General features: G+C 39.6%; 1 protein-coding gene across 18 annotated transcripts in view; it reads right to left on the bottom strand.

The window, feature by feature from the left end:
• Map2 (microtubule associated protein 2) overlaps positions 1–18501 on the bottom strand; it is a 91021-nt gene extending 72520 nt beyond the window's left edge. For all 18 annotated transcript variants that reach the window (XM_055616469.1, XM_055616467.1, XM_055616468.1 and 15 more), the window contains exon 1: positions 18425–18501. The gene's annotated coding sequence lies outside the window, so the exon portion shown is untranslated. The remainder of the gene's footprint in view (positions 1–18424) is intronic.
• Positions 18502–19299: the final 798 nt, after the last annotated feature.

Here is a 19299-nt window from a genome sequence, read left to right on the forward strand (position 1 = left end):
TATGCTGGGGGTGTTTCAAAGCTCAAGTATTTGCTAAGAAAGGGCTTAAAACCCCAGATTGCTACCCTCTGTATCCCATGTAAAAATCAAAGGCAATTTTCATAATGACATGAGAAAGTGAAGCTTTTGTTGCAGATCTTGTCTGCTTGACTCAGGCTGAATGGAGAAGCGGTTTTATCAGGTGACTTGGTGGGCACAGAAGACATTAGCTCTGATGGTGATGGACACAGAATAGAAAACCTCCCATTGCTATTGTCAAACCCGCATGGTACAAGTGAGTCACAATCCTAAGCACGCGGGAAATGTTCACTAAATGCTGCTTCACCATGCAACGTCACCCATCATCTCAAACTAAGGGTTGTGCTGCTGTGACCTTGGTTTGCAACACAATTTCACAATTGAGCAATACATCTAGGCTCTTTTATACATCACGCACACAGAAGATCAAGTTCCTATCAGATATAAATACTTGAAATGCTCTACCCTAGAATTCTGGCTCTATTAATGATATGTAATTCGGCATTTGTACTTAGATGCCAGAGAAGCAGTGAGAAAAAAAAAAAAAAGTAGTAGATCTCCAATAACAAAACTAAGGTTGAATCACAGTTCTAGTGTTTACTAAGTGTGTCAATTTGCACATGACATCAAACCTGGAGGTTCCTTTCGTATTGTGTAATGAACTATTTAATCAATGACTAGATAGAATTTGATCCCTAGGTCAGTACAGTTAATGTTGAAGATCACTCATTACAACTTTAATAATGTTTTTAAATGAGCGGAAACTTAACCATGAAGATACAAAGCTTAAGAAGAAATTTGTAAATTGGATTTTGAAAATGGATGATTTTTTTGTTTTGTTTTGTTTTAATGATACTCAGCCTCAACTGTGATCCACGAACTGTCAGGCTTTGTTGAGTATCACGTAGCAGGCTACTGTGAAATCTAATCTCCTCTGGGTACAAAACAGATGAAAATTGTGTAGAATTACAGATATGAAAGGAGATTTGTAAGCCATGGGTGTTACACCAACAAGGGATGAAGAGCCTTTGGCTCTGGAAATCTGAGCTCCACGTGAGGGGAAGGCACTGGTTTTTTCCTAAGTTTGCAACTATAAAAAAAAATAATGGTTAGCGCCTAAGGATCAAGTGCACTAATTATTTCCTGCCTGGAGGTTGTGGTATATGTAATCTCAGAGGCTGTGTAATTTATTATGAAATGAGATACTAGGCTTTAAAGCTAGGTCCTAAATGTTGGAGAAAGAACTTATAGTTCTGAAAAAAAAAGAGAAAAAATAAAATAAGGAATGTAAACTTGCAAATAAAAAATGTTTTAGAATAACTTCAAAGTCTGAAAGCTTTATGATTTTCATGAGTGGGATCTGCTTTTGGGAGAAGAGCTAGGGTTTTTTTTTATAATTTCATATATATATGAAATTATATATATATATATAATGAATTTTTATTACACTCCCTCTTACCTCTCTTACTTTCTTCCTATGCCTTTATGCTCTGCTTCTGTCAACCAGCCCCTTTCCTAGATTCATAACTTTTGGTTTTGTTTTGTGAACCATTTAGTTTAACCAGGGTGAAAACTATCTATCAGTGCCTGGTGGGATTGCCAGTGACTACACAACAAAGGCGAAGACTCCACCTCTTCCTGTAAAATAGTGACACCACTCCACCTCTGCCAGAAAGATGTGTTCAACAGTGATGGGCAGTGTGCCTTGATCCCCTCCTCCACCCATGCCTGGTTGTTGATGTAATTGCCCACTCATGTGCGGAGCCAGGCATCTGCCGTTGCTGTGAGTTCCTGTAGCAATTGTGCTTTTCCCATAAAATGACATTTTGTAGCTCCCCTCACTATCTTCCGTCTTCTGTATTCTTTTAGTCGTATTCTGCAATGTCCCCGGAGCCTTCGAGTGGATGGCATAAATATTTTGTTTAGGGCTGAGCACCCAACCATGATTAATATTCCACATATTGCGAGACTAAGCTCATCCACTAGAAAGTGAGGATTCTCTGATTAAGACTGAGTAGTGGAAAACATAAATATCTGGAAAAGAGTCTGAAGCTGTGCCAATTTAGCTAACATATTAAGTCCCCCGCTAAGCGCTGTAACTCCACCTTCCATGTCTTCTGACTTGGTTCAAGGTACCAGACATAAATTTCCTTCTCGAGAGTGGGCTTCAGATCTGAGCAGAGAATGGTTGGTTACCCTATAACATTAGTGCCACTAGTTCACATGTGTGCACAGCTTGGCAGGTTGGAATTGCTGTTCACTAGAATTCATAGCTAGGTAAGACTGTTGATACCTTTCCTTTCTTTCCCAGTAGCCTTCATAGAACCTTCTGACACTTGAAAACTAACCAGCAGAAAGTGTCCTCATCTGTGGTATCCTACCTTATAATTCTGGTGGGTAACCAAAATGTCTGCCAAGAGCCTATATTGTTTGGGAAACCTCTGGGCCTCCTATAATCGATTCAAAAGGTGATATTCTACATCTGGTATTTCTGTCTAATAATCCACTGGAAGCAGCTTTCCCAGACATGCTGGGTATCTACCTTTGAACCTTTTTAAAAATATAAATTGTATTTTAAAATTTAAATTTAAGTTAGTAATCCTTTGATGAACCATTCTCCCTCTAAGACACAAGTCCCATAAACGAAGTTTTTACTTCTAGCATGTTGAGATTAAAATCTTATTCCATGTCTAGTGGGTATAACCAGACACAGACAGCCATCAGTCAGAACACTTGTTGCTTGCATATTTTGAAATTCATATACACTTTGTCAGAGCATGTGATTAAGCAGATGATGCTAAATGGCCATTCTGTCACAAGCATTACAAAATCAATTGCTGTTTAGTATGATGGAAAGCTGGACTGCATGATGCTAAGACGTCCAACTCTAAGAATTACAATTCTAATTCATCAGACAATTAATTATTTTACTCTCCAAAACATCAAAGGAAAAAGCTTAGTGTATCTGGGAACCAGGAATGTACTTCAAAAGATACTGTTGTATGAGGTCATAGAAAAGCAAACAAAAATATACACCTTGGTATGTGCTTTAGGGGAGACAAATGTGAGGGCTTAGGGGTGCATAGACACCTCTATGACAGCACCTCTCATGAGAGGCACCATCTGCATATAGAGCACGAATAAGGACATAGCAGAAGATAGCTCAGGAAGCTTACAGGGATAACTATGATGCCCAACTTCCCCAACACACTTTGCTTTGTTTTTTAAAACTTACGCTGGGAATAACTATTAAAAAGATAATCCCGTGGGTGCTTTCCCAGTATTCTCATAACACTATACTTCACTCCGGGTCAGAAGTTCTTCACTGCTCCATCCATCCCTCTCACAAAGCTGCGAGTTGCAGGAGGGAATGCTGTGTTTAATTCATCTATGTACATATGGTCCACGTGGTCCCCCAGTAGAGAGGAGGTTCAGGCACAGATGCTACTGATGGATCAAGATAGGACAGATGTAAAGCACGGATTGTTCCCAATGGTCCAGAAGTGAAGGAAGATGTAGGGAAATGAGGCTGATGGGCAGACAGAGACAGAATCCTAAAGAATCAATGAGATGTAGTAAGTCATACCCAGACTCTGTCCTGGAGGCCCTCAGCTATGTGAAAGAGGAAGGGTGGGGCTTATTCAGGTTTATTATTTAGAATTACTGATCCAATAATGGACCAATGAAGTGTCAACTAGAAGAAGACACAACTATACATGGAGATGCTCTTAGAGACAGTTACTTTGGAAAAAGCTCTTGTAACTGCTTCTTTCTTTGAAAGGTACCAATTTATAAATTGCTGAAATGAGATTATGTTGAAGGTTTATTTAATATTTTATCAACTTGGCTATTATGCTTTCCTACCATTCATTCAATAAACATTTCTTGCTTATCAGCTTTATACCAGAAATTATCTACGCTCTAGGAATAAAATGCCAATTACAATATGGACCTTCTCCATAAACATCTCACACTCAACTGAGGAAGACAGATGAGTCTGAAGAGTTCAATCACAGCAAGTGTTGTAAAGGAGAATGAAAGGATGCCAAAGAAATGGCAATCTTCCAAGTCATTTTTATCAGCCAAATAACTGTAGACACAAACTATTTAGATTATACATATTTTGATAAGATCCTAAACCGTGATATTGGTGGCGAGATAAACCCAGTTAGTTCTATCAGACACTGTCTATTAAAAAGATAAAGAGCAAGTCATGTAAAAGAAAAGTTTAAGTTACATAAAACAACAAATTCTTTTCTTACTCATTTGTTTTGAATCTGGGGCAGACTGTGTGTTGTGGTGTGCTGCTGGCGGTAATTGTGACTCACAGGAATTCCGAGCCGAGTTCAAAGGTGTCTTGCTTACTAACATCAGTGAGCCTGGCCCGAATGGATGCCTATAGCACCCTTATCTGGAATTCCCTCACAACTCAGGTGGGATCCAAATGGGTCAACCGTCATACACAGTTTGACTTCTCTCTTTGAACAGACATGTCTTTGTGCCCTAGAGTGAATTCTAGAAACAAGGTCAATTTTTATGGCTGGCTACTTGCATTCTGCCAAACTTCTGAAGCGCCAGAATGTGACATAAAATCTTGAAAACCCTCAGGCTTGAAATGTATATAATTAGTCCAAGGTTATGAGATGTAAAAAAAAAAAAAAATATTCTCATATAAGTGAAAAAAAAAACCAATGCAATTAGTTTCTCTACAGATAACTATTCCTATCTTATATGTAACATCCAATTAAATTATCCCCACAGATATGGCAAAATAAAAAAAAAATCACATCTGACTGGGTTTAGGATATTGTTCAATGGTAGAGTAGCTGCCTAATGAAGCTTAATGTCCTGGGTTCAGTACCCAACACTACAATAAACACCCCAAATCAGAATAAAAATATATACAATTAACATAACACAGACTTCTAGAAAGTAACAAACACTACAGGGAAATATACTATTTTTTTTTAATAGAGTCAAAATGTTCCGTATACATTTTATTAAACTCAACTAATGTTAACATTTCATCAGGGACCTAGCTATGAGAAAGAAGAGAAACTCTAGGCTTTTTAATGGCAATAGGAAGTGAAGCAAGAGGTGAGTCTGCTTAAGAGCTATGATTGGTGACAGAATCATTTGGCAGGAAAGCCATCAAAGGCCTAGTTCTTGTCATGGGTACTGAGTATCTGAACTCAGGTCCTCGTGCTATACATGCAAAGGATGTAATGATGCTCCATTAAGAAAGAGAGAGTGTTGTGGGGAAAGGGAACTAAGGAGGGATGCCAGTGTGTTGTGGGCAGAGAAGCCATAATAAGGTGATAATGTGCTTGGTGTATGTGAGGCTGATTTAAGACAAAGGTAGAGTGCCGTGAGAACTGTTTTCATGGACAGTTTGCTCAAGAGTTTGGATTTACTTCAAAATATAATGGGAGCTTCTTTTATTATTAGTTTTTTAATTTATTTTTTATTTATTACAGTTTATTCACTTTGTATCCCAGCTATAGCCCCCTCTCTCATCCCTTCCCAATCCCGCCCTCCCTCCCTTTTCTCCTCCCATGCTCCTCCCCAAGTCTTCCTCCCCTTCCATCTGACCCTAGCCTATCAGGTCTCATCAGGAGTGGCTGCATTGTCTTCCTCTGTGGGCTCGTAAGTCTGCCCCCCCCAAGAAGGAGGTGATCAAAGAGCCAGCCACTGAGTTCATGTCAGAGACAGTCCCTGTTCTAATGGGAGCATCTTACAGGGTAGTGATACCCTTAAAAGATCATGTGGCTACTATGTGGAACAGAGAGGGGGTCATAGTGGAGCCATTCAGTTAGAGGACCCTTGCAGTTACCCCATGAGACATGACAGCAACTCTGATGGCGGGATGCTAAGGTAGCAGAGGAGAAAATGGTGGGTTCTTGATGCTAGGCTCACTACCTGGACAATGGACTTCCCACAGTGGAAAACTACAGTGGAAAGAATAAGGCTAAATATGCTTTTTCCATGCAGAAATATTTCAGTTTCTGTTTCTGTTTGCAGGACTAGGGGTTGGATCTAGGGCAGCATGCATGTGAGGTTAGTGCTTTTATCCCTATCCATTAACAAATATTTCATATTATGTGGTGTAGTTACTCCACTCTACCATAAAACTATTATATCCGTAAATACATGAGTTTGCTACTTTCCTGCAGAGCTTCATTGTAAATGTGCCAGTCTTTTTGCTCTGTTCTAATAGTATTTTTTTGTACATAAATAATCCATTATGTATGTGCGTATGGTATTTTTATATGCATGTGTGTATATGACACTGTAATTTGAAAATTCCTCTTGGTTTGTCAACAAATATTCCTTGAAAATACTTATTTCCCAAAATAAGACTCACTGTAATTGTAAATATATGCCCTGTGGAGTACACAGGCAAAACCCATCAAGACTTCAATAAACATGTCTCTATGTATCAAGGACTCACAGAGCTACGACACTGTGCCACTGAACAGGTCTTTTGTATTGTATTTTGGCCTTTGCTCAGTATTCAGGATCGATTACTACTGGGTCTTACCCCATGTTATGCTCACAGTGAGTTGAAATGACTCAGGCGCTAGCTCCTGCTCACTGAAGTATCTGCCTTACGCGAATTCTCAATTTCTCTTACAGAGACTACAGTTGCCTCTGAATCAAACTGCCTTCTGGAGTAATAGCTGAGCACAACTGGAATCCTTGGCATTCATTAAAAATCAGTGCAGGTGGGAGCGAAAGGAGTAGAAAAAAAATTACAGGGAATTATCATGGTTAGATACATCACTACGCGTCTTAGAAGATTTGACAGACACACCCGGAAAGCATCAGCCTCCAACTTCAACCATGTGGTTTTTACTCATTGCTTATCAAATTTCTCACAGTTTGAAGCACCAATTTGTCTTTATTCATCTACTGAGCAAATAGGCAGTTCCCGTGGGACTTATTTTAAAAGCTCTCTAGTGCCATGTGTATGCGTTTAAAGTGCCACGAACTCTCAAAGGGAAACAAAGTTTTAACTGTCAAGAAGTAAACAGTGATCACACACTGACTGTGAAACAGTTATTCACAATTCCCCCCACACGTTCCTTAGTCACAGGCAAGTAACACTTTGTGACAGAATTCGTTAGCAAATAAGCTGATTTTACAGACTACTGAGGTGTCAGAATTACCTTTATACAACACTGAAACAATATTGTGCTGGATATTTAATGTCAACTTGACACAAGACAGTTATCTGAAAGGGGGAACCTCACTTGAGAAAATGGCTCCATAAGGATTTTTTTCCCCCCGCCTGTAGGGATTTTTCTTAATTAGTGATTGACAGGGGAGGGCCCAGTCCATTGTTGGTGGTGCCATCCCTGGGCTGGTGACCTTGGGTTTTATAAGCAAGCAGGCCGTGCAAGCCAGGCAAGTAAGCCAGTAAGCAGTACCCCTCCATGGCCTCTGCATCAGCTCCTGCTCTGCTTGAGTTCCTGTCCTGACTTCTTTCAATGATGATGAAAAGCAATATAGCTCTTAGAAATTCAGTTTCTACAAAGAACACTTATAAAGAAACATATCTGTGTACTGTTGTGAGTATTTAACTCTGACAGACCGATTTGCCTACTACATTTACTGTTTTAACATGATCTAGGAATTACGATTCACAACTGTATCTCCACAGTCTGACTGACACCCGGTTCTGCAACAGCTTAAGCTATGTGATCGATGTATGCAGCGGTGCTGATTCACAAAGTTCTACGAGAACCTCAGAGATTTTGCTAGCAGTTCACAGAACCTTTTCTCTTCATTAAATGCAGTCAAAGTGCCTTTCTTTTCCCAGATGACGGAGAAAGTGGCACATGAGGAAATGCAGACCTGGCCGATCGCGTGCTCCTCCTTGATTTCTGCCCTTCCACTATTTGAGTATAGGTGACAATTGAAGCAAAATCACTAATGGCAAACGGCAGGGTCCCTAGTTAACTACGAAGATGACAACCAACCTCCCATGCCAACCAGTACTGCTGAAGGAGGCCCAAACAAAACTGTGGCAAAGTTCCTGAACTACTCCTTAGAGCCTTGAGTTAACCTTGATTAACATACTTAGTTGGATGAAAACCGTCATACATTTTTAGTTTATTTTAGAAATAAAAAAGATTTATTTTTAAGTGTGTGTGTGTGTGTGTGTGTGTGTGTGTGTGTGTGTGTGTGCTAGTGCCCACAGAGACCAGAAGGGAGTGTCGGATCCCTTGGATTATAGGCTGCTGTAAACTGTTCAGCATACTTCCTGGGAATTGGAATATGGTAGTCTGTAAGACCAGCAAGGTCTCTTAACTACTGAGCCATCTCTCCAGCCTCCACTTATTTTTTTTCCTGGGGGGGGGGGTGTCCATGGCCTCATGTAGTCCAGGCTGACCTTGACATTACTAGGTAGGCAAAGACCACCTTCACCTCCTGATACTCCTGCCCCTACCTTCCAACTGCTGGGTTTACGAGGAGTGTGACACCTTGTCTGGGATATTCAATTTTTAAAGAAGTTGTTTCTTTTTTTTTTTTTTTTGAGATGACAACAGAGTAGATGATAACAGAACATTCACAAAGGATGATACCAAGAACAGGGACAGGATTCAATGAAATATGCTAAAGTCGATCTCCTCAGGTTGCTGCCTGCACAGACAATCCTCATGGCAACCTCAAGAGCTGTGGGAGTTGGAGTGGGCGAAGTGGAAGAGGAAACTGGAAGAATGGGCATTTCTCCGATTTGCGCTCCCTTGCTGTTTGGGGTATGGCTGGAGCACAGATGGTCCACCCCTGGGCGGGTCCTTTAGGAACAGGTGTGATAGGGGAGACAGAATTTGCAGTCACTTTCCTAGGAGCACGAGACAGTCTGGTATTTTCCAAGGACATGGTGAAAGCACCCACTTTCTTAAAGTGAAGGATGACGGAACTTTTGCACATGTCTGTCCCTGTGACCCCAGTCTCTTGTATTTGCCCCTATTATCACATTAGCTTTTGTTCACATTAATCTATCTGATATGTAATATAGTTTCCTGCCTTTTCCTACACTCAGTTACCTTAAATAATATTCTGAAGTCTCAAAGTGCCAGCCAGTGTCATCCTTTTTCTTTTTCAGTGAATACTAGGAATGAACCCTTTTTTTCTATCTAAACACACACACATACAAGCAGACACATACACACATACACACAAACACACACACAGTCATTTGCATACATGCACTTAGCAAATACAGACACAGAGGAGAATGTCAATAAAATCACCATGAAACCTGTAGTCAGGACTTCATTCACTTCTCTATTACTTCATTATTGATTATTTATACTCTTTTCAGTCCTTAATTGCTCAGTAACTACTATTAACAATTTATTATTAAGAAGTAGTCACAAGTTTAAATATTATTTTGTTCATATCTACTATTATTGTTGAAAAGGCATAACTATAGAAAAAAAATGAAATATTTGTCTTTGAGAACATCACCAAGCCATGGAGACAGAGAGAAAAATAGTAACATATACAATGTGATTTTTTCTTTAGTTCAACACTACTAAAAGACTATGCACATGTCTTATTAACCAGAGACACAATTAATATAATTCTTTAGGACTAGAGAAATTATTCAGTAGGTATAAACTTTGAAGTGAAAAAATATAAGTCATCTATAGCCAAAATATAGAAGGGAACTGAGGACCTTCAAATAAGAGTAGCAAAGTTAATAAAGACAATGAAAACACATGAAAGATGTACATACTAGGAGCAATTCAGTTAGGGAAGCAACAAGTATTCTACTGAGGTTGGAAGGAGGGAGAAACAATGGTATTAGTGATGGAGGGGTGTGTAGAAATTGTCCTGAAATATCTGCTTTGAGCTCTGTTTGGGTTGATCTGGGAAATTTTTATATGGCAAAAAGAAGCACTGCAACATGTTCTCAGTATCACATAGGCATAATACAGAGATGGGCACTTATTTATAAGAATCAGGGACACAGCCGTAAGGTTCAGACAAATGTACTGGAGGCCTGGCCTGACAGGGTTAAACTGGGAAGAAGGAAGCTCAGCTTTCTGAGATCATAGGTGAAAACTGAAGAAGACTGACAACGTCAGAGTAAAACTCATTTGCATATATGCTAATTAAAAATAAATCCTTAGACTTCCATCAGGGTGCCTCCATGGGTAGTAATGGAGATGCTTAAGACTTTGATAGCCAGAAACAGGGAAGGAAAGTAAAGCTGGAGATGGAAGCTGTGCAGTTCCTGATGCTTTCCGGTCCCTTGATACTAACTAATAATTTATTGTATTTAATGCTGTCAGTTCCTTTGTTGCATTTAGTGCGGTATTTTCTTTATTCTCCTTGATTTCGCAAGCCTTTGTATAAGAGCACTCTTGGTTCATCTTAGGCGTGAGTCCTTTCATACCATGCTAACCTTTTCTGTTTCTCTTCTTCCCTTCCCCACAAATGTGAATGTCTCTCAGTGTTCTTTACTTTTATTCTGGCATTATATCCATAGTAGTATAGTCTGAATGCTTCATATATTCAGTAACTATATATGTCCCCAGTCCATAAATCCATTCTGACCATCACCACTGGCTACCAACCTACAAAGCCTTTGTCTCCAGCACATGTTGAAGATGGATGTGCTCATCAACAGTGAGCTTCTCCAAGTCTCCAGAGTTGACTTGTTAATCTATTGGGCACCTTTGCCATCTAACGAAGCTTCACAGGAAAAACTATTCTGCTCAGAAACCTTTGTTCTGAGAAAAAGTGTCACTCTGTAGCCTAAGCTTCTAATTCCCAACAATCCTCCTGCCTCAGCCTCCCAAGTGCCATGAACATAGGTGTGACTGGCCACATTCAGCTCTTAGAACTTTTGCCTTCTAAATTCACACCATCTAATGAATAAAGCAGAAACTGCTTAGCTTTCTTTTGTGTCTCCTCCATTCTTATTTCTACATACTCCTACTAACTCCAATAATTCCTCCACTCTACAAAACCCTGCTGAAAAGGACTTGATGCTTTTTCTTTTCAAGCCGGTAGTTTCCTGCTTCTATAATTCCTCGTGTGGATTTCCCATTCTTTATAGAATTGAGGCCTGGACAAAGAAGAAATCAAAATATTTTTAATGAATAATTGAAAAAAATCTGGGGCAGGCTTGGTAGCACAAGCTTATAATGACCACACTCAGGAGACAAAAGTAGAAGATCTCTTATGAGTTTAATATTTGGTCAATGCAGTAACTTTTAAGCCAGCTATGGCTACATGAGATCTTGCCTCAAAAAAGAATAAGTTTTCTTCTCTTAGTTCACTACACAATTGATTTCCCTTTCTAGTGAAAAGTAGAATGATGGGAAACGTTTGTGCATTTCAGTGAGGATATATGCCCTGCACAGGAGTTACCTTAAAGTCAGACAATGAGGACCGATAATTGCTCCAGGGAGCAGTGATGGCAGAATCCTTTGTTTTGATTTTGAAAGAAGGCATCAGGGTTGGCCTTGAGCTCTGGACAATCTTCATACCTGAGCCTCCCAAGCACTGGGATTACAGGCACAATCTTCCAGATCATTCTCCATGGTTTTGTGTTTTATTTTTGTGCAAAAGGGACAGAAACTGATCATACAGCTACAGGGAATGACAAAGTAGTTTAGGAGGACATAGCCAGATCCCTGGGACAGTAGCTAAGTGCTGGCTTGCAAAGTTCCTCCTAACAGTTACTGTCCCTGAGGAGAATTCGTCTGAATTACCACAGGACTTTGAGTTGATCAGGATATAATCTCAGTTATTTGTGTAATAAGTTTTATAGAAATGTGACTTTTTTTTGCAACTGTCTATTGAAATAGGTGTGCATGTGAGCGCACATACACCTATAAAAATGTGCACACCTCTTGCTAAGTCTACCTAGTTCATCCTTCACCAGGAGGATCAAGTGGATGCATCTTCCAGAGGGTTTTATTTTTGCATAATGAATAGAGCTAAAGACGGAATACCAATTGCAAATGAAACATTCCCTCAGCCTACTTGCCTATTTCCTGCTGTCGCTGGGTTTTTCAATTCTCTCTTTACATGGTTTCTTGGTATGTAACTGTCCTTAATCCCCAAAAGTTCTAACTTCTCTTCCAAATGGCAAACAGAGGGCAAACAAAATCATCACAGGATCCTGCATGTCCTTACATAGCTTTAGAACACTTGTTGGGTTATGGAACCCTCAATACAGCAATGGGACATGAAAGTTATCAAAGAAAGAGTAAAAAAAAAAATTAAAAAAAAAGAGTATATATACTGTGGGAAATAAGAGGAAGAGAACAAATGGATTTCACCGAGATATTTTACTGGCTTTGGAGGTGTTCATCATCATGCCTTTCTTGCAGTGAGCTCCCTTTTTCTTTTTTCTTTTTTAAATTTTATGTTTATATTAACCACAGGTTGTTTACTTTGTATCCCAGCCATAGCCCCTTCCCTCATTCCCTTCCATTCCCACCTTCCCTCCTTTATCTCCTTCCTGCCCCTTTCCAAGTCCACAGCTAGGGGAGGTTCTCCTCCCCTTCCATCTGACCCTAGCATATCAGGTATCTCCAGGACTGGCTGCCATGTCCTACTCTGTGGCCTAGCAAGACTGTTCCTCCCTCAGGGTGGTGGGTAAAGTGAGCTCCCTTTTTCTTTTCTACACCGACAAGCGTACAATCCTGACAACCATGAATGTACTGTCTAATTTATTTTAGTGGTCATAGCTTATTGGGTTAAAGTTTACAGTGATTAAAAATTGATAAAACAGGGCACAAACCTGGCATTGAAGGACAAGCAAGCTGGTGAGTCATGGGTGAGTGAAAAGTAATGAGAAAATCTTGTGTTCATGTAAAAGAAGAGTTGTAGACAATCATGTGGAATGAAAGCAAGGAAAGAGAAGAAGCTGAGGAGCCCCAGAGAGAACTGTGGCCTTGGCTCATATCCAGCAGCTCCTTCGCTCATGATGTCCCATTTCCCTACCTGTCCTTGGATTATGAAGTATCCTGCGGGTTGGATTGTGTCTCTAAGGAGTTCATATACTGAAATTTTATCCCATCCTGAGGTAAGAAGTGAAGAAACTTAAGCAACAATTAAAACTCCAAGGTTAGCATAGTGGGACTAGTTAGAGTTAGAAAAGGTTATATGTAACTGAATTTTTAGTTATTTTGTGAGAGGTGAAAGAGAGACAAGATGGTACATACATTTGTCTTCTCTCATATGTAATGGCGGCATTGTGATACTGAGAGAAGATGGCCTAGACCTTAGATGTGAAGGTTTGAACCAAAACAAACCTCCTTTCCTTATAAGGAAGTTTCCTTCTGTAACAAAAGTGTTCTAATAAAAGGCTCCTAGGGAACCTATACTTTTGTTTATAGGAATCTTATATTCACTACAATCCACGATATATATTGGTTGATACAAGGTCACCACTATTGGACAGCAAATGTCTTCTGAGTACAAATATCCAGGAAGACTGGATTGTCAAACCTTCTACTTTCCTTTTAAACCTTTCTACCTATTCTCAAATCCAATGAAAGAATTAACTGGATAATAAGCATCACTGGAATAACTGTTTTTACTTATTTATTTAGCTATTTGCTTGTTTATTCATTTATTTATTTGTGTGTGTGTGAGAGAGAGAGAGAAAGAAAGAGACAGAGAATGTGTACAGGAGTGTGCGTACACTTATGTACCTCACTGCGTGTGTGGAAGTCATTAGACAGCTTGCAAGAGTTAGTTTTCTGCTTTTACCCTGGAAATGGAACTCAGACTGTCAAGTATGGTGGCAAGCACCCATGATCGTCCTAACCTTTTCAGCTCTCCTAGACCACACTTCTTGTATTCAAACATTGAAATAGGTGCTTGTCAGTACCAAATGTTTTCTTTGTTTCCATTTCCATTTGGCCAAACTGTTAAAAGACAATCCTTAATCCCAGCAGTCTTTTCTAGCAGGTGGTGTCCACCTCTGCCTCCAGAACTCCAGCCCAAACAGTCTGCTGAGGACTGCTGAGGAAACGGAAGAACGTACTTGTGACTCAGACTGGTGAGTAGGAGGATTGTCATTGTTATTTCAACTCCTGCCAGATACAGGCAACTCTTCTTTTCCCTGTCCCCAGATAACTAAGTAAAGATCCTTCTTAAAAACCTCTCAATATCCATATGGTTTCTCTAGTGTAGGGAACAGGGACTGTCTCTGACATGAACTCAGGGGCTGGCTCTTTGATCACCTCCCCCTGAGGTGGGGAGCAGCCTTACCAGGCCACAGAGGAAGACAATGCAGCCAGTCCTGAGGAGACCTGGTAAAATAGGGTCAGATGGAAGGGAAGGAGGACCTCCCCTATCACTGGACTTGGAGAGGGGCATGGGAGGGAGGGTGGAATTAGGAGAAAATGAGGGAGGTGACTACAGCTGGGATATAAAGGGAATAAATTTAATTAAACAAACTCACCCAGGCTTAGGTCTTGACCAATAAGAGCCAAAGAACCTGGCCACCAGGTGTGATTAACAGGTCACAGCACAGAGTGGAATTGTTGTGGTCAAAGCAGTGTCAGACACGTGAAAGTTACCAATCAAATTTATTTTTAGAATGCATAATCCCCCTTGAAACTGTCTCTGTGGATGTAGATAATCATTGTGAGGTAGTTATGAGTACAAGCCAAGGTATTGATTTTCAGAGTAGATGGCAAAAAATACCAGTTTGTCTTCTCTTTTTGTTAGCTGTAGGCTCATTGTGGCCACACTGTTTGTTTCTCTGTTGCCAAATGTTCTCAACAACATAAATAGTCATCAGGTGTAGCTCCGTGGAATATCGTTAAACTAAAACCATCAACCGCTTATACAAAACAATTCTTAAAAGATGAACTCCCTCCAGCTATAAAGGAAGAAAAGATGAAAATGTTCTGAAGGAACAGACAACGTAGGTTATGTCGAATTGTGGCAATTTATGTTTACCCATGTAAAATACTTCAGAAACATTTCTTTTATTCTTCAAGTATTTCCCTCATGCCCATCCAGCTAGCTTATTTTTAACTTTTCTATGCAATTTAGAGACTTTTGTGTCCATAAATTAGGATTTGTGAGGATGCAATCAGCAACGTTTTTATCCCAATACTGTAAAAATCAGAAAAAAAAATTATGGATTGAGATCAGGAAAGAGCTTGAACGCTAACAAAGCAATAGGTTCTGCTAGGACAAGTAAAGGAATTCTTTAAGAGGCACGGACCATTGCCGATGTACGTTGTGGACATTCTGTGGGCAAAGCTTTGTTTGCCAGGAACCTCTGTATACCCTAGTCATCCCTTCAGCAAGTGAGAGCTCACCTGGGAGATGGTAGCATAGGTGTGCTGGGGGCAAAGCTCAGAACATGATATCATTTCTGCCATCAGAGAGTAGAAAAAAGATGTTAAGATGATGTTGGCCGGTGAAAGGATGACAAGTCTCTGCCACATTGTCTGCTCTGGGAGGTGGAGGATGCATTTTATACACGTGACTGTTGGCATATTTGAAACAGGGGAGTCATATCAATCAAGGACTTTTGTACTCTGAATTCTACTATGTAGACAAAAGACTATGGGGGTGCAAGACTGAACTCTACTATGGTGGTAGAGGTGAGGGATGATGAATTTTAACTCTATAAGTACAGATGGAGAGACCTGGTAATATTTTGGTCAGTTGTAAGTACTGTTATGTATGCTCTTCTATGGGGCTTAAAGAGGGCAAGTTATATGCCTATAACAGGTGGTAGAAGCTAGAGGCAAGCTGATTTTCAGAGTGATTAACATTGCAGTGTAATATCCAGTGAGCTTTGTGTGAAGAGATGCTGATTTAATGAGAATTATAAAATAAACTTCAAAGACAAAGATCTACCTTTACATTTGGGATTGCATGTGTTATGCTGGAAATATTCAATTCTGAATTTTACACAATATAGCAATTAGCAGCATCAGTGAATAATTTCAAAGAATGCCATTTATAAGACATTTTCTCTGTGACTAGACCATTCTGTATAATGCACTTGAAGGACTTAGTGGTATTTAAAGATCATGTGGTATTGGATAACATATATAAATAAAAATACCTGCATAAATGTTCTCTTTTGCAGAAAACACGAATCTTCATGCTTTCCAAAATAATGTTTTCTCATTTTAGATAAATATTGTCTCTTCTTGCCTTTCTTAACAATAGACCCCAATAATACAAAAAGATCCCAACAATACTGATGGGATAAATAACTGTGTACCTGTCAGCAAATTCTAGAATTACTGTAGTGTAAGGAAATAATTAAAAAAGGGTCTTTATTAAAACTCCACTTGTAATTTTTTTTGAGAGAATCTAAGCAATTAACATGTACCTTCTAAAATGTATTTTTCTTTTAAGTATCTTAAATTTCATATGTAGTATTTATATTATGTTTGGGAATGTTCAGAATTTCATCTATGGTGAAATAAAACCTATGTTGATTATTATATTATGTCAGACCAGTGAAAAGCATGGGTCCCCATAGACTAGCAAAATCCTTATATGCCAATTAAAAGATGTGTTTCCAGCGGGGGGAAAAGAAATAAGACATAAAAAGGCTTACCATGGTATCATATATAGAGAGCGTCAGCTCCCTTAGACGCAAATTTTAAATACGCGTTGAAGCTATGTTAGCATTGAATCTTCAAAGTGCTATAAGATATTTAGACGTAATAACAAGCACCAGAGATTACTATGTAAAGCAGTAACCATGGTAACAGCTGGAATGAGCCAAACCGATGTCTGTGTGCCAACACTGCTGTATTTAAATACAGCAGCAAGTGAAGGTGACCTACAAAGATGCAACTGTTCCGCGTTTGTTTTCCACATGGTAGAACGCACAGAGGACACTATGCACCTTTACAATTCTAACTCTCACCGGGAAGAAAGCAGGAGCGTGCGAAGAAAGCAAAGAGTGCTTTTGCTCCTGTGATAGTTTATTCAGAGGAGATTTTTAAGATAGCTGTATGTGGCAGATGCTTAGGTGTTTATCATGATGATGTTAGTGTCCTGCAATGAACGCTTTATAAATTTTCACTCAAAAATAGCATGAAGAATTAATGAAAGCAGTAAGGTGAACATTGCTGTGGCCAATTATTGATAGCATATTCAATACCTTTAATAAAAACAAGTTAGACTAAAATGCACTTTATGAAATGAGAGATGACTCCTTTGCAACCTCTGCATTTTATTCCGCCTTTATCATAAAGGAGCAGAGTAAAGGAAAACAGTTTCTGTTTGTAAACTGAGCTAAGGTGCTCATTTTTTTATTCATGCAATTATTGGCTATGTGACAGATGAACATATACAATAAAATTGGACCTGCCATGCATTGGCTGCATTTTCAGCAAATGTTACTTTCTTTTGTTAATCTAGAAGAAATTCATGTAAGACACAGGAGAATCTGGTTCTTGGGCATTTCTTCCTCAAGTGTCTTTCCCGCTGAGTGTATCACCACTGAGGCTGCGGCCCTTTCTCCTGTGAGTACAGTTTGGTTAGCCCTGCCTCCTGTCCCTTTGTCTCGCACCACTAATCTGTACCCCACAGAGCTGACAGAGCAAAATATGTATTAGTTTACATAAAGCCATGCAGGAACATGCCCAACACATGATAGGTACAAAGGAAGTATCATTGTTATTATGGCTAGCATTAGCTGAAGAGAGGGGCTTGGTTCAGTTCTCATTTCTTTTTTATGTTATTATTTATTGTTATTATTTTCAAATTTTCACTTTATATCCCAACTGTAGACCCCTCCTTCATCTCCTCCTGATCCCACCCTCCCTCTCTCTTCCTTCCCTATCCTCCTTCCCTAGTTCACTGATAGGGGAAGTCCTGCTTCTCTATTGTTTAACCCTAGCCTATCAGGTCCCATCAGGATTGGCTTTATCCTCTTCCTCTGTGGGCTGGCTAAGTCACCCCACCAGGGAGAAGAGATCAAAGAGCAGGCAAGCTAGTTCATGTGAGAGACTGTCTTTTCTTCTCTTACTAGGGAACCCACATGGAGACTGAGCTGTCTATGGGCTACATCTGAGCAGGGTGTCTAGGTCCTCTCTATGCATGGTCTTTGGTTGATGTCTCTGCAGTATCACCTGGGCCCTTCTTTTGGGGGGCTTTATTGATCTGTTTGTGGGGTTCCTGTCCCCTCGGGGTCCTTTCATATCCCCCTTCTTCCATAAGACTCCCTCATTTCAAAGTGAGGTCTTGTGGTTTAGTCAGTCTAAAACCTGTGAAGTGGTGCTTATAATTCCCAGTCTATTAACTGTGAAATTCAAAATGCTATCTCTTCCTTAAAAATAAATTAACTTAAAAAATTAAAATTATGATTAGCAAAAAAGTGAAGTGTTTCTCGCAATGGTGGGACACCTTTTTATGGTGGAATAAAATGGGGTCTTACCTCGTCAAGGAAGTGGTAAAGTAGTGACGTTTGTTATGCTGTGTTCTCAAAGGGCTGGTGGTATGTTCTGGCTTCTTTCTGTTTAGAGAGAAAGAGAGAGAGAATTCATGAATTAATGTCTTCCCACACATGCCAATCATATCTTTTGAATTTGGGTAAGTATGAGACTAAAAGATAGATTTCCTAATGTCTTTATTTGTGACCTGCTCTATCTCAGACATGGGGCACAGAGCAGTGATCATACAAACTAGCGAATGCTCTTCATGCCTTTTTGCATCACTCTAACAATGCTTTTTTAAGGGTAACATCCAAGGAAGAGTAAAATTTTAAATTGTTCTCAGCTAATAAATAGCAGAAGATTTGTGTAATCTCCCCAAAGAATATGTTCATAATTGTTAATTATATCTAGCAAGCTTTAAAAGAGACTGGGCCTCTAGCCCAGTCTGCATTGATTTTTATGAAGCACAGGATTGGAGAGGGATTTTTTAACAACTAATTAAATCTTCTCCATAGAGTCCCACATTTACTTTGACATTCCAAACCCTCAAAGTCACTCTGTGTTAGCAATTCTGCCAAAAAAAAAAAAAAAAAAAAAAAGACACTGAGTGTCATATGAACTACTCCCCACTGAAGTGGTTCCTGGAAATAAACAGAATTACTGGAAGACACCGGGCTTTTTTCTACCTTACGAGCTGTCCGGGTGCAGTCACCCTCACATGGGGGCAAGACTACAAAAATGTACAGCGAGTGAATCCCTGTCAGGTCCAGCCCTTATGCACTGGGTTTCTAAAACTGCGTATTTACGCATTTTTCCAGAGGACTGAATATGTTCATCCCAGTAGAATATACCTTATCCCATTTCCAAGGAAGATGTT

Source organism: Psammomys obesus, unplaced genomic scaffold (assembly GCF_907164565.1).
Source record: "Psammomys obesus unplaced genomic scaffold, mPsaObe1.curated_primary_1811, whole genome shotgun sequence".
NCBI lineage: Eukaryota > Metazoa > Chordata > Mammalia > Rodentia > Muridae > Psammomys > Psammomys obesus.